The sequence below is a fragment of the Budorcas taxicolor genome, chromosome 1 (genome assembly GCF_023091745.1).
Source record: "Budorcas taxicolor isolate Tak-1 chromosome 1, Takin1.1, whole genome shotgun sequence".
NCBI classification, from domain to species: domain Eukaryota; kingdom Metazoa; phylum Chordata; class Mammalia; order Artiodactyla; family Bovidae; genus Budorcas; species Budorcas taxicolor.
In genome coordinates, this window is record NC_068910.1 from 180,416,158 (window position 1) to 180,431,584 (window position 15,427).

Genomic DNA, 15,427 nt, shown 5'->3' on the forward strand with positions numbered 1-15,427 from the left:
TTCTAACTGTTGCTTCCTGACCTGCATATAGGTTTCTCAAGAGGCAGGTCAAGTGGTCTGGTATTCCCATCTCTTGAAGAATTTTCCACAGTTTATTGTGACCCACACAGTCAAAGCCTTTGGCATAGTCAAAATAAAGCAGAAATAGATATTTTTCTGGAACTCTGTTGCTTTTTCAATGATCCAGCAGGTCTTGGCAATTTGATGTCTGGTTCCTCTGCCTTTTCTAAAACCAGCTTGAACATCTGAAAGTTCATGGTTCACATATTGCTGAAGCCTGGCTTGGAGAATTTTGAGCATTACTTTACCAAGGGCGGCAGCTGGGAGGAGCTACCCTACCTCCAAGGCGCAATGGCTGCGCGGGCACAGGAGGGCCTAGAGGAGCTATCTCTAGGCCCTGATGAGGGGTCTTCATCTAACTCAATGAAACTAAGCCATGCCGTGTGGGGCCACCCAAGATGGGCGGGTCATGGTGGAGAGAGGTCTGACAGAATGTGATCCACTGGAGAAGGGAATGGCAAACCACTTCAGTATTCTTGCCTTGAGAAGCCCATGAACAGTATGAAAAGGCAAAAAGATAGGATACTGAAAGAGGAACTCCCCAGGTCGGTAGGTGGCCAATATGCTACTGGAGATCAGTGGAGAAATAACTCCAGAAAGAATGAAGGGATGGAGCCAAAGCAAAAACAATACCCAGCTGTGGATGTGACTGGTGATAGAAGCAAGGTCCGATGTTGTAAAGAGCAATATTGCATAGGAACCTGGAATGTTAGGTCCATGAATCAAGGCAAATTGGAAATGGTCAAACAGGAGATGGCAAGAGTGAACATCGACATTCTAGGAGTCAGCAAACTAAAATGGAGTGGAATGGGTGAATTTAACTCAGATGACCATTATATCTACTACTGCAGGCAGGAATCCTTCAGAAGAAATAGAGTAGCCATCACGGTCAACAAAAGAGTCTGAAATGCAGTACTTGGATGCAGTCTCAAAAATGACAGGATGATCTCTGTTTGTTTCCAAGGCAAACCATTCAATATCATGATGATCCAAGCCTATGCCCCAAATAGTAATGCTGAAGAAGCTGAAGTTGAACGGTTCTATGAAGACCTACAAGACCTTTTAGAACTAACACCCAAAAAAAGATGTCCTTTTCTTTATAGGGGACTGGGATGCAAAAGTAGGAAGTCAAGAAACATCTGGAGTAACAGGCAAATTTGGCCTTGGAATGCGGAATGAAGCAGGGCAAAGACTAATAGAGTTTTGCCAAGAGAACTTACTGGTCATAGTAAACACCCTCTTCCAACAACACAAGAGAAGACTCTACACATGGACATCACCAGATGTCCACACCGAAATGAGATTGATTATATTCTTTGCAGCTCTATACAGTCAGCAAAAGATGGAGAAGCTCTATACAGTCAGCAAAAACAAGACTAGGAGCTGACTGTGGCTCAGATAATGAACTCCTTATTGCCAAATTCAGGCTTAAATTGAAGAAAGTGGGGAAAACCACTAGACCATTCAGGTATGACCGTTAGTCATTAAGGAAATGCAAATGTACACTACAATCAGATATTTGACACACTTATTAGAATGATTTTTAAAGAAAAACTGAAAATACTAAGTGCTAGTAGAACATAGAACAACTAAATCTTCCATATATTGCAGATGGAAACATAAAATGGTACAAGATTTTTAGGAAGTATTTTGGTAGTTTCTTGTAAAGATAAATATATGTTTATATCATGAACTAGCAATCTATTTCTAGGTATTTACCTAACAGAAACTAAAATTTTTGTTCATACAAAAGCATGTGTATTAGTGCTTTAGCAACTTTATTCATATCCACTCCAAAGTTGGTCAGGCCAAATATCCTTCAACTGTTTATTGAGGACAAACTGTGATACATCCATATAATGGAATACTACACAGCTTTAGAAGGGATCTAATTTATTATACTCTCACAGCCTGGATTACTCTCTAACGCATTGTGCATAGCAAAATACATCAAGCTGGACTCAAAATCCAAATGTATATGAACCCATTTCTATGAAATTATAGAAAGGGCAATGTATACAAACATACAATGATCGGTGCTTACCAGGGGGTTAGGATGGGGAAGTCTACAAAAGAAAGGGCAATGTATACAAACATACAATGATCGGTGCTTACCAGGGGGTTAGGATGGGGAAGTCTACAAAAAAGCGGCACAAAGGTGATTTTGAGGGGTTATGTTTTCATGTTTTGATTATAGTTGGTGGTTACATGAATCTCTACCTATATTAAACCACATGCTGCTGCTGCTAAGTCGCTTTAGTCATGTCTGACTCTGTACAACCACATAGACAGTAGCCCACCAGGCTTCTCTGTCCCTGGGATTCTCCAGGAGAGAATAGTGGAGTGGGTTGCCACTTCTTTCTCCAATCAATGCATGCATGCTAAGTCACTTCAGTCGTGTCCGACTCTGTGTGACTCTGTGGACAGCAGCCCACCAGGCTCCTCTGTCCACAGGATTCTCTAGGCAAGAATACTGGAGTGGGTTGCCATTTCCTTCTCCTATTAAACCACATCAGTTCAGTTCAGTGGCTCAGTCGTGTCCGACTCTTTGTGACCCCATGAATCGCAGCACACCAGGACTCACTGTCCATCACCAACTCCCGGAGTTCACTCAGACTCACGTCCATCGAGTCAGTGATGCCATCCAGCCATCTCATCCTCTGTCGTCCCCTTCTCCTCCTGCCCCCAGTCCCTCCCAGCATCAAAGTCTTTCCCAGTGAGTCAACTCTTCGCATGAGGTGGCCAAAGTACTGGAGTTGCAGCTTTAGCATCATTCCTTCCAAAGAAATCCCAGGGCTGATCTCCTTCAGAAAGGATTGGTTGGATCTCCTTGCAGTCCAAGGGACTCTCAAGAGTCTTCTCCAACACCACAGTTCAAAAGCATCAATTCTTCAGCACTCAGCCTTCTTCACAGTCCAACTCTCACATCCATACACAACTACTGGAAAAACCATAGCCTTGACTAGACAGACCTTAGTCAGCAAAGAAATGTCTCTGCCTTTGAATATGCTATCTAGGTTGATCATAACTTTTCTTCCAAGGAGTAAGCGTCTTTTAATTTCATAGCTGCAGTCACCATCTGCACTGATTTTGGAGCCCAAAAAGATAAAGCCTGACACTGTTTCCAATGTTTCCCCATCTATTTCCCATGAAGTGATGAGACCGGATTCCATGAACTTCGTTTTCTGAATGTTGAGCTTTACGCCAACTATTTCACACTCCTCTTTCACTTTCATCAAGAGGCTTTTTAGTTCCTCTTCCCTTTCTGCCATAAGGGTGGTATCATCTGCATATCTGAGGTTATTGATATTTCTCCCAGCAATCTTGATTCCAGCTTGCGCTTCTTCCAGTCCAGCATTTCTCATGATATATTCTGCATATAAGTTAAATAAACAGAGTGACAATATACATCCTTGACATACTCCTTTTCCTGTTTGGAACCAGTCTGTTGTTCCATGTCCAATTCTAATTGTTGCTTCCTAACCTGCATACAGATTTCTCAAGAGTTAGGTCAGGTGGTCTGGTATTCCCATCTCTTTCAGAATTTTCCACAGTTTCTTGGGATCCACACAGTCAAAGGCTTTGGCATAGTCAATGAAGCAGAAATAGATGTTTTTCTGGAACTCTCTTGCTTTGTCCATGATCCAGCGGATCTTGGCAATTTGACCTCTGGTTTCTCTGCCTTTTCTAAAATCAGCTTGAACATCAGGAAATTCATGGTTTATGTATTTCTGAAGCCTGGCTTGGAGAATTTTGAGCATTACTTTACTAGCATGTGAGATGAGTGCAATTGTGCAGTAGTTTGAGCATTCTTTGGCATTGCCTTTCTTTGGAATTGGAATGAAAACTGACCTTTTCCAGTCCTGTGGCCACTGCTGAGTTTTCCAAATGTGCTGGCATATTGAGTGCAGCACTTTCACAGCATCATCTTTCAGGATTTGAAATAGCTCAACTGGAATGCCATCACCTCCACTAGCTTTGTTCATGGTGATCCTGTCTAAGGCCCACTTGACTTCACATTCCAGGATGTCTGATTATCTTGGTCGTGAAGATGTTTTTTGTACAGTTCTTCTGTGTATTCTTGCCACCTCTTCTTAATATCTTCTGATTCTGTTAGGTCCGTACCATTTCTGTCCTTTATCGAGCCCATCTTTGCATGAAATGTTCCCTTGGTGTCTCTAACTTTCTTGAAGAAATCTCTAGTCTTTCCTATTCTGCTGTTTTCCTCTATTTCTTTGCATTGGTCGCTGAAGAAGGCTTTCTTATCTCTTCTTGCTCTTCTTTGGAACTCTGCATTCAGATGCTTATATCTTTCCTTTCCTCCTTGGCTTTTTGCTTCTCTTCTTTTCACAGCTATTTGTAAGGCTTCCCCAGACAGCCATTTTGCTTTTTTGCATTTCTTTCCCATGGGGATGGTCTTGATCCCTGTCTCCTGTACAATGTCACGAACCTCATTCCATAGTTCATCAGGCACTCTGTCTATCAGATCTAGGCCCTTTTAAATCTATTTTTCACTTCTACCTTATAATCATAAGGGATTTGATTTAGGTCATACCTGAATGGTCTAGCTGTTTTCCCTGCTTTCTTCAGTTCAAGTCTGAATTTGGTAATAAGGAGTTCATTATCTGAGCCACAGTCCACTCCTGGTCTTGTTTTTGCTGACTGTATAGAGCTTTTCCATCTTTGGCTGCAAAGATTATAATCAATCTGATTTCGGTGTTGACCATCTGGTGATGTCCATCTGTAGAGTCTTCTCTTGTGTTGTTGGAAGAAGGTGGTTGCTATGACCAGTGCATTCTCTTGGCAAAACTCTATTAGTCTTTGCCCTGCTTCATTCCGCATTCCAAAGCCAAATTTGCCTGTTACTCCAGGTGTTTCTTGACTTCCTATTTTTGCATTCCAGTCCCCTATAAAGAAAAGGACATCTTTTTTTGGGTGTTAGTTCTAAAAGGTCTTGTAGGTCTTCACAGAACCATTCAACTTCAGCTTCTTCAGTGTTACTGGTTGGGACATAGACTTGGATTACTGTGATATTGAATGGTTTGCCTTGGAAACGAACAGAGATCATCCTGTCATTTTTGAGATTGCATCCAAGTACTGCATTTCGGACTCTTTTGTTGACCATGATGGCTACTCCATTACTTCTGAAGGATTCCTGCCTGCAGTAGTAGATATAATGGTCATCTGAGTTAAATTCACCCATTCCACTCCATTTTAGTTTGCTGATTCCTAGAATGTCGATGTTCACTCTAGCCATCTCCTCTTTGACCACTTCCAATTTGCCTTGATTCATAGACCTGACATTCCAGGTTCCTATGCAATATTGCTCTTTACAACATCGGACCTTGCTTCTATCATCAGTCACATCCACAGCTGGGTATTGTTTTTGCTTTGGCTCCATCCCTTCATTCTTTCTGGAGTTATTTCTCCACTGACCTCCAGTAGCATATTGGGCACCTACTGACCTGGGGAGTACCTTTTTCAGTATCCTATCATTTTGCCTTTTCATACTGTTCATAGGGTTCTCAAGGCAAGAATACTGAAGTGGTTTGCCATTCCCTTCTCCAGTGGACCACATTCTGTCAGACCTCTCCACCATGACCCATCCGTCTTGCGTTGCCCCGTGGGCATGGCTTAGTTTCATTGAGTTAGAAAAGGCTATGGTCCTAGTGTGATTAGATTGACTAAATTTCTGTGAGTATGGCTTCAGTGTGTCTGCCCTCTGATGCCCTCTTGCAACACTTACCATTTTACTTGGGTTTCTCTTACTTTGGGCGTGGGGTATCTCCTCATGGCTGCTCCAGCAAAGCGCAGCCGCTGCTCCTTACCTTGGATGAAGGTTATCTCCTCCTGCCGCCCTTTCTGACCTTCAGCATGAGATGGCTCCTCTAGGCCCTCCTGCGCCAGGCAGCCACCACTCCTTGGACGTGGGGTTGTTCCTCCTGGCCGCCACCCCTAGCCTTGGGTGTGGGGTTGCTCCTCCTGGTCGTTGGCCTGGCCTCGGGCGCCACCCCTAGCCTCAGATGTGGGGTGGCTCCTCTCAGGCACTGCCCCTGGCCTCGGATGCAGGGTGGCTCCTCTCAGGCACTGCCCCTGGCCTCGGATGCAGGGTGGCTCCTCTCAGGCGCTGCCCCTGGCCTCAGATGCAGGGTGGCTCCTCTCTGCCACCGTCCTTGGCCTTGGGATCAGGGTAGCTCCTCTTGGCCATTCCTGTGCCATCACAGCCTGGCACTCTAGGCCGCTGTCCCTGACCTCGGATGTGGGGTAGCTCTCCGTCACCGCCTGCACTTAGTGTGCAGGCCAGAAGGTAGAAATTCACAAACTAAGCTTCCTGATCCATGCATCTTGAGCTTTAACTTGAACTATAGACTCACACTCTAATATTTCAGCAAGAAGGAAAAACAATAAAAATTGAAGCCCAACACAAAGCGAAGTGGCCAACAGCCCATACCCTGAGGAAAGACTCCATTTGGTCTACTACTTAGTCTGGAAGGAGGAGGGGTCAGCTCTATGTCTTTCTCTAAAATTAGCATAGGCTGCCTAAGGGACCAGGATAGCATCTAGGGCCTAGTCAGGGAGACCTAAAAGTGGTTCAGATTCTTCAGGTGCTCACTATCCCATTTTGTGCACCTCCTCTTTCACTCACCTTCAAAGGTCTGGATTCCCCCAGGTACCACCCCTTTCAGAGCTTCCCTTTCCCACAGTGTTGTTACCTAAATCACCTCTCTTAATCAAAACCTCCTTTCTTTTAGAATTGCTGATTTGATCTGTTATAATGTTAATAACAGTAACTAAAAGTTAAAATTGATTGAACACATACATGTGTCAGGAAAATTGTTATACTCTTATTAAATAATCATAATCATCACTTAACACATCTCATATCCTTTTAAATAGCAGATGATTAAGCCTCAAATGGGATCTCTGTTGGTGGCTCAGTGGTAAAGAATCTGCCTGCCAAGGCAGGGTATACGGGTTCAATCCCTGGGTTGGGAATAACCCCTGGAGAAGAAAGTGGCAAACCCCTCAGTATTCTTGCTGGGAAATCCCACATACAGAGGAGCCTGGCACACTACAGTCCATGCAGTCTTAAAGAGTTAGACACAACTTGGTCACTAAACAACAACAAACCTCAAAACTCTGATACCTTACTTTTAATGTAGCTCCACCTCTAACTGCTACTTTTTACTATTGTTGCTTTAACCATATCCTCCAGGCTCTTTAACTGGCTCATCCATCCATCCGTATATATCTACAGACATAATTCACCTGGTTAATTGTTCTTGTGGTTTGAAGAATAGAAAATTTTCTCTACACTTTTTCCTTCTTTTGCTACAGGGGAAAAAAAATGTACTTTAATAAAAAACGGTAAGTTGCTTAGGAGTTCTTTTTCTAAGTAATCTGCATATTTCTCAAGATTATTTGGGTGTAGTCTTTTTTGGTCTTTGAAATGTTTTTCAGCTGCACATTGCCTGCATTAACTGTTCATTGTCTTGAGGGCTTATTTTTGTAACTTTTTTAAAAACTGCAGTATAATTGCTTCCCAATGCTATGTTAATTTCTGCTACACAATGAAGTGAATCGACTATATGTATATGTCTATCTCCTCCATCTTGAGTCTTCCTCCGAACACCCCATCCCACCCCTCTATGTCATCACAGAGCACCAAACTGAGCTCCCAGTGCTATACAGCAGTTGCCCACTAGCTGTCTATCTTACACATGGTACTGGATATTTTTTCAATATATTGGTCCCTTTTTTTTTTTTTTTTTTTTGCTTAAGGAATCCATTTACTTATGTATATGTATTCATTTTTAGTTCAAGGAATGTTTACCTATAACTAATTTTTAAATTAGTTTTTATTGGAGTATAGTTGATTTACAGTGTTGTGTTAGTTTGTGCTGTGCAGCAAACTGATTCAGTTACACATATATGTATATCCACTCTTTTTTAGATTCTTTTCCTGTATAGGTCATTACAAACTATTTAGCAACATTCCCTGTGCTTTACAGTACATTCTTATCAGTTAACTATTCTATATATAATAGTGTATATATGTCAAGCCCAATCCCCCAATTTATCCCTCTCCCTTCTTTCTCTCTCAGCAACCTTAAGTTTGTTTCTTATCTGTGAGTCTACTTCGATTTTGTAAATCAGTTCATTGTACTATTTTTTTAGATTCTAATACAGGAGATATCACATAATATTTGGCTTACTCTGTTTTACCTCATTCACTCAGTATGACAATCTCTAGGTCCACCCTGTCACTCCAAATAACATCATTTTGTTTTGTTTTGTTTTGTTTTGTTTTAATGGCTGAGTAGTATTCCACTATATATAGGCAGCATATCATCTTTATCATTTCTCTCATCATGGATATTTAGGTTGCTTCCATGTCCTGGCTATTTAAATAGTGCCTCAGTGAATATTGGGGTACATGCATTCTTTCAAAACACAGCTTTCTTCAGAGATATGCCTAGGAGTAAGATTACTGGTAGCCCTGTTTTTAGATCTTCAAGGAACCTCCATACTGTTCTCCATCATGGCTACACCAATTATAGTCCCACCAACAGAGTAAGAGTGTCCTTTATTCTCCACACTGTCTCCAGCATTTATTGTTTGTAGAATTTTAATGATGATTATTCTGACTGGTGTGAGGTGATACCTCATTGTAGTTGATTTGCATTTCTCTAGTAATTAGTGATGTTCAGCATCTTTTCACGTGCTTTTTGGCCATCTTTAAGTCTTCTTTGAAGAAATGTCTGTTTAAATATTTTGCCCATTTTTTTCTTAATATTTAGCTGCATGAGCTTTTTATTTTGGAGGTTAATCACATGTCAATTGCTGCTTTTGTAAATATTTTTCTCCCATTCTAAGGGTTGTGTTATCATTTTAAAATGGTTTCCTTAGCTGTGCAAAAGCTTTCAAGTTCAATTAGATTCTCTACATTTATTTTTGCTTTTATTTTCATTACTTGTGTGTGTGTGTATGTGTGTGTGCGCACGTGCACATTTAGTCACTCCATTGTGCCTGCCAGGTTCCTCTGTCCATAGAATTCTCCAGTCAAGAAAACTAGAGTGGGTTGTCATTTCCTCCTCCAAGGGATCTTCCTGACCCAGGGATTGAGCCCCCATCTCCTGCATCTCCTGTATTGACAGGCAGCTTCTTTACCTGAGCCACCCGGGAAGCCTGGAGGTTGATCAAAAAAGACCTTGCTGCTATTTATGTCAAAAAGTGTTCTGTCTATGCTTTCCAAGAGTTTTAAACTTTCAGGCCTTACATTTAGGTCTTTAATCCATTTTGAGTTTGTTTTTGTGTGTGGTGTTAGGGAGTGTTCTAATTTCATTCTTTTATATGTAGCTGTCTGGTTTCCCCAGCATTATTTATTGAAGATGCTTTTATTTACTCCATTATACATTCTTGCTTCTTATGTCATAGATTAGGTGACGTAGGTGCATGGGTTTATCTCTGGAATTCTATTCAGTTCCACTGATCTATATTTCTGTTTTTGTGCTAGTTCCATACTGTTTTTATGACTGCAGCTTTGTAGTATTGTCTGAAGTCAGGATCCTTCAGCTCTGTTTCTCTTTCTCAAGAGTGATTTGGCTATTTGAGGTTTTTTGTGTTTCAAAAAAATTGAAAAATTTTTTGTTCTAATTCTGTGAAAACTTCCATTGGTAATTTAACAGATTGCATTGAATCTCTAGATTACTTTGCATAGCATAGTCATTCCCACAATATTGATCGTTCCCATCTAAGAACATGGTGTATCTCTCCGTCTATTTGCGTCACTCTGGATTCTCTTTTGAAGAAGTTGTAAAAATTGCCTTAGTTTCTTCCTGAATGAATTAAAATATAGTTTTAGTCTATGTTCATTTTTTATATCTGCATGAATGTCATAAATTTTTGATAGTCTGAAAATGGTCTTCAATAGCACAAATCCTTCCTCAAAAATTACTTGTTAATCACTATAGTGTGATTACACATGAACTTACTGGTTTGTAATATTGACAACTACAATGCTTTATGTAAAGTTTTATAATTAATGTAAATAATGATGCTTACAAAACAAATTTTCAACACGAACTGTCTACTCACGTGATTCTAATGATTAATGCAAGCAAATTTTTTCAAGTGCAGTTTATAGATGACATTTTTGAACACTGTATCTTTTACAAATGAGACAACTAGATGATTGTTGAATAGGATGTTATTTCACACATAATGATGAAACAACTAATGTCAAAGAAAACATATTAATCAACTCTTTTGGGAGATGATGTAATAGTTTAGTATTTGGATTTCAGAGCAGACCTTAATATGGTGGAATGTGCTGAAAGATTAGAGGATAGATTATATGTTGAGATGTCCCAAAACCAAATAATGAAGCTGCAGACTCCAACAATGGGTTTTGGAATTAAGTTATCAAACAAATGAACACAACAAAATACAATTACATGTACACAGTACCAAGTTTACTCAGATTTTAAAAAAGACACAGAACAGAGAAAATAACACATGCAAGAGCAGCATCACAGGGACCTCAGAAAATTAGACACTGCTTATGATGTCACCTAAAGGTAATAAATTTTAGTTGTAAGGTTGATGTGGACTAACATGAGTTAGTGGACTAATCTGGGCCCCTTCATCACAGGGATGTCCACAAGTCTGGAGATCATCAGTTTAAATATCATTTTAATATATGTAGCTCCTTGTGAAAATAAAAATCATTCACTCTAAAAGTTCAAAATAATAGAATACATAATTCTCACTTCCATGTACAATTGGTTAAGAAACTTCTTGGATAAATAATTCATACACAGGAATCAGTGGAATAACTTGTCTACCTTCAGGATTGACATTTCTAAACCTTTAGTTACAGTTAAATATTGAGGTTTTTGAAAGAATGCACAGTTCAGATGTTGATCATTTCTTTGTAAAAGCAAAGAAGATTAGCAATATGTCTGAAAGCAGACTTTGTGTGAGTGAAAGAAAACTAATGATTAACATAGGGTAGATAAAATTAATGTATGGACCACTAACTGAAAAAAAAAAAAAAAACAACACTTGACGGTAGTGTTCTGCCACCCCATCTAAAAGACATTTCAATTTTTCCTTCTTAAAATTTCTTCTCAGTTACCAATACATTACCATTCCTGTCTTACATGGAAGCTTTCATGTGAATTTTGCTTATAATCATACTTAATTTTTATACTTTACTGTGATTGGTGAATATTTTACTTGTATCAAACAGGAAAAATGACACTTAATGGGATAAATACAGTGTAAGTCTTCCTTTTAGCAAGATTAGGGAAATTACTTTTTTCTAAGATGCACAGTAATTTTGCTTTGATTTAAACCTTGGTTGATCAAAGCTAAAAGCATATTGTCACTTAAATTCACAAATGTTAAAATATAGCCTTTTGACTGTAACAGTGATTAGCAAGTTAGTTATATGTACTATTTATAGATTTTCCTCTAGCCAATTAATATGCTTAAAGTGAAAGTGAAGTCACTCAGTCGTGTCCGACTCTTTGCGACCCCATGGACTGTAGCCCACCAGGCTCTTCCGTCCATGGGGTTCTCCAGGCAAGAATACTGGAGTGGGTTGCCATTTCCTTCTCCAAGGGATCTTCCCAACCCACGGATCGAACCCAGGTCTTCCACGTTGCAGGCAGACGCTTTAACCTCTGAGCCACCAGGGAAGACGCTTATCTTTTATTCTAATGCCTAGCTGTAAATAAATTGGTGAAGCCATAAATGATAAAGCTCCATGGATTCCACCCTCCACATGGTCATGAGAAACTTTAACTCCAACATTTCGAAGTTGTGAGACATATATAAGTCCTATATCTCTTAGAATATCATGTTGACAGGTTAGGAAGTAAGTTAAAGGGCAACTTTTGCAACTGGGAATCATTGATTGCCAAGGGTGATAACCTACTATCCAAAAGTGCTGAATATGGAAAATTATGTCTCCCAAGATGTGGTTCAGTATATACACAGTTCTTGTATTCCTCAGGAGGGAAGGTGCTCCAGTTAACCAGCTTGAACAGATGCCTGGACCCATGAGGCATGTGTTGATTTTTTATTATTGCCTGGGGGACTGCTTTATCCTGGGTCAAATATAGGCATGTAAGTTTGATTACCAGTTTCTTTAACAGAAATGGACCATGTTCATTTCCTTAGTAAGATGGCATAGAGGTATCAATGACCTGTAAGCTAGGGTAAATTACAGCTTGTGTTTTCAGTTTATTTTTGAATTCTGGATCATTCTGTATCTGAAAAAAACATATAGTAAAATTTGAATCTGTTAAAGGCTTCAAAACTATAGGAGTGGCAGCCTTTATTCCAATCAAATCAGCTGTTATGATGTAAATAGTTATGAAAATGATTTAATTTCTAATAATTATTTTCCTCATATTTATATTTTAAGGGCATTAAAGTGTGTCATCCCAGTTTCATCAGTAATGATTCACACATACACACATATATTTATTCACATATAACCACCAAATAAAAAATATTATATGATTCCTAGGAAAATATTCCTAGATGAAATACTATCTATATTGAAAAATCATTTTTGATCTACCATGACCTAAGTGAGAAGAAAGAATGAATACAGTAATAGGATATCAATCTCCAAACTCACATATTATCTAAATTGAAAAGGAATTGGACCAAATTAAAGGAAATATTTCTAATATACATCTCGTCTTCATGGAGCACATATTTAGAGCTTCCCTTTCTTATGGAGAAAAGTGGTATCCTAAGATCTCAGCTATGAAGTGAGAAGAGCCGCCATACACAACTAATCTCTGAGGAGAAATTACCTAGCCACAGACCAACGTCCTTAACAATGACATCTGTAGAAATGAATATACCAGCTGCCACTCCACATGAAAATCTCAGTACCTAAAGAATATTTCTTAAAATTAACCCCTCAGTCAAGTAGCTGACAGACTAAGTGAAGTCGAAAGTTTTAGTTGGCCAGTCGTGTCTGACTCTTTGAGACCCCGTGGACTGTAGCCCTCCAGGCTCCTCTATCCATGGAATTCTAAAGAGAGAATTAACTGAACATAAGCCCCAGTGGAACCTCACAAGAAACATGTCAGCCAGCCAACTGCACCCTCAATGTGTAGTGGGTGCCACAATTCCACAAAGAATATGAGGAAAGACAGATTTCTCTAACATAATCTCTCTAATGCCCATGATCTCACCGCAGTGCTTCAGACAGGTATTTTATAAACCAAGTGGATCATCTCAAAAACAGAGTGTAAGAAACAACAGCACACACATAAATAAAAATGAGACAGAGACTCAACTAATACCTTCTCAGGCTAATAGCAAAAGCGGTCATACAAAAGGAGTTAGCAAATCCTGCTGGTTTTAAATGCCTCTGCTTATTGTTTTGTTCCAAAAAAAATGGTTTTGGGGGTAAGAATTATGTATTGTACTAAATTTGTTTTTCAACTTTATTAGTTATTGTGGACAGTTATTATTAAGTGCACACAGCAAGTGTTTTAACAATGGCCAATGTCCTTTTTTCTTTTAATAGCAACAATTTTTCCATGCAAGCATGCTGTATGGCCCAAATGTTATCTGCTAACATTCCACTGAAATACATGAACTACAGTAATCCCAAGTGCTTGGTAGACTTTACAATTTACCTAATGAGAACAATAAATCTCTTGTCATACTAAATAGTGGTTCCTAGCCATTGTTTTATTTCCCTCAAAATTGGTGACTAATGAAAAGCCTTCTTTACAATTATATTTCATTTCCCTCAATGCTCTAAAGCCACCTTGTCTTAAGGTAAAATTATTTAAAAGAACAGTAAGGTTTTTTTGTTTTTTTTTCCATTTAAAAGTTTAAATATAAGACTGATAAAAATATCCTAACAAAGAAAATGACACTTTTGTGTTAGAATTACAGCATGTGTGCATGTGTTATAAATATGTATAATATGCAACACATAAAACATACCATTTGAGTCGTTCTTGCTGCAATTAAACCCCCAGAACTATCACCTGAAATACAGACTCTAGTGGGATCAACTCCATATTTTGCAAGAATTTAATCTTGTAGAAAGAATTTGACCACAGAAATGACATCTTCATGGGCAACAGAAAACTGATATTGAAGAGCTAATCTATAGCTTCAGACAGAAAAAGAGAGAGAGAAAAGAGAGAGAGAAAGAAACAAAAGCATATATGATTAAACTTCGATTGGATATATCCAGGTATCTCTCACTTTAACCAGTAGGTCCAAAGAACAAAATAAGTCATACTTTGAATCTTTAATTTCACCAATCATACCTTGACTTACTACTAACTTCTATTTTAAAAAAAAAAATAGATTCTGTTATAACATTTTTAAAATGTTGGGTTCCATGAGATGAGAGAGTTAAGGTTTAAGTGTTTATGTTCATAAAACTGTATGCAAATTTTTCAGCAAAAGTGCAGTAAAGGGGAGATGCTCTATAGCATTTATCAGATTCTCTATGGAGTTGGTGACAAATATCTTCACAATCATTGTTAGGAGTGCACACTAGATTTTAAAAGCAGCAAATCTGAGACCAAATGATTTGTAAGTGTCTTATATTAGAAATTTTTATAGGTAAAAATTCTACAAAATAGACTTAATTGATAGAAAATATAAGGGAAAAATTCTTTGGAAAAGAAGTACAGAGAAGCTTTGAGTAGAACATAAAGTACTGGACATTTCCAAGTCTTTGCAGTATATCATTGGGAATTTGGGCAAAAATCATGAGTACTTCAGTTCTCTTATGTTGAAAATGACTTAGAATTCTCAGATGGTCACAATATTTGCACCTGATATTCCAACAATTAAGAATATCTATATAGTCAATATCTTCTAATAACCTATAATGGAAAATAAACTGAAAATATATGTATATATACATATACAGGTGTAACTGAGTCACTCTGCTGTATACTTGAAATTAACACAATACTATAAATCAATAGTTCAATTTAAAGAAAGAATATCTATAAAATTGATCTTTTATCACCAGTTCAAGCAAATACAGCATCCCAATTGTATAATGGGTGATTAAGCTCCTAGGCATTTCTAGAAGCACCACAGCCAATGTTGTCAGAGATGTTCAGCCTCTGTTGCCTCTCAAGGGTCTCTCCAATGACAGAGGTTAAAGAGAAACTAAACCCCTTTGAGGAAGAGTGGATAATGTAATGATAATAAAATAACATAAATCAAAACTTCCTATGATCTCGGTCCTTTTGAAGCCATAGGTGTCTTCTTTGGAAATTAAAATTGTTTATCACAAGGGCAAGAATCATAATATTTTTAAAAACAACCCACAAATATAATGCTCTTACTCCAT

General features: G+C 38.6%; 1 pseudogene; it reads right to left on the bottom strand.

Moving 5' to 3' along the window:
- Window positions 1-6,708: 6,708 nt before the first annotated feature.
- On the bottom strand, window positions 6,709-15,427 carry LOC128053057 (arylacetamide deacetylase-like 2; annotated as a pseudogene).